We start from the raw sequence: 1736 nt of genomic DNA on the forward strand, positions 1-1736 counted from the left end.
AAGGGAAAGACAATTCACAGTAACAGGTTAATTTGACATTGTAATTAATCACATTAATCAATAACAATATTGTGGTTATATGAAAACTAATATGACTTATAAACCTTAAAAAAATAAAAAAAAATTGAGGTACTGGTATCTCTAAATTGGATGAGTTCAGACAAATTGACTATATCCTTTTTGGCTTTACTTTTCTAAAGAAACCATTTAATATATTTGTCAGTTTTACTACTTAGAAAACAATATAAGGCCTACATGTGTCTCATTGCCTGCATGCCTTGCCTTCCTCCTTGGTCATTCAGGTACTTTGGGGAAAAAAACTTCTGTCTGGCTTGACCACATGGGAACTCTTAACTCAGGCAACAGGGAGGTCCTGGCCACCTTGATGGAGATGAGAAGCCACTTCCAGAAGGGAACAACAGGCTTCCTTCTTGGCCATTCAGGTACTGGGGGGAAAAACTGCTGTCAGGCCCTAAAAAAGGAAGCACAAATATCTAGGTGCTTCTCAAAACACTGCTGTGGACCAACACAGACATTTGACAGCCACGGGAGTAGCAAGTGTTGGCAGGGTGCAGAGATCCTCAGTGGGTTGCAGTGTGCCTTGGCGGGAAGCAGCAAGCCATGGTGGGGAACAGTGACCCACAGTCGGACCCATCCACCAGGAGCAAGCAGGACAGCAGGAATTTGAACGAGGTACTGAGGAAGGATCATATGGCTGATTGCTGGACTGATTGTGAGACCCCATGACCTTAAACAGAGGGAGTGAGACAGCTGGAGCTTGACTGGGGTTGCAGACCCAATTCTTGAGGGAAAAATGAAGGCTTTCTGTTTTTCCATTCAGGTTCCCCCAACCTCACATGCATCTGTGTATGCATCTCTCCCTGCCCCCATGTGCATCTGTGTGTTATGACAACCCAACCTTCTTCTAGAGCAATGAAGTCAGATATAAAAACAGCCTTAGGCATGAAAAACTCTACCACATCAATGTCCCAAATGAAGCAGACTACTGCACTTCCACACAAGCCCAAAACAAGGTGTCACCTCCAAAAAGTGACAAAGTAGCAATGGATTCCCTGAAGCCAGAAAGTCTCATGGAACTTTCTGACACATAATTTTAAAGAACAATGATTGAATATTTTCAATGGGTGAAAAACAAATGAAGAATTATAGGATGCTGAAAACAAAAATCAGGAGGAGGTTAAAAAAAACAATTCAAAACAATACAGATAAAACAAACGAGGCATTAGAGGCACGGGAAAAACAAACAAACAAACAAACAAACAAAAAACCCACGATCAAAATATGAGGTACAATGTTTCAGATGCTGTCAACATGACAAGAGGGACAAAGGAACAGAGTTGAAGAGATGGAACATAGAACAAGTGAAATAGAAGATAGAATTGTCACCACAGATCTGTTAGAGCAAAAAGGAAGGAAACCTAAGAATAATGTGGGACACCATCAAGAGAAATAATATGCACATCATTGGAATACCAGAAGAGGAAGAAGCAAGTAAAGGCACTTAAAAAGTTATGGAAGAATTACTAGAGGAAAACTTCCCATAATGAAGAATGACGATACATCAATGAAATAATTCACCATGACCAAGTGGGATTCATAACAGGTATGCAAGGATGGTTCAACATAAGGAAAACAATTAATGTAATTCATCACATTAACAAAGCAAAGAACAAGAACCACATGATCCTATCAATTGATGCAGAAAATGCCTTTGA

This window comes from Elephantulus edwardii, unplaced genomic scaffold (assembly GCF_000299155.1).
Source record: "Elephantulus edwardii isolate Elephantulus edwardi_28Jun2011 unplaced genomic scaffold, EleEdw1.0 scaffold00559, whole genome shotgun sequence".
Taxonomy (NCBI): Eukaryota; Metazoa; Chordata; class Mammalia; order Macroscelidea; family Macroscelididae; genus Elephantulus; species Elephantulus edwardii.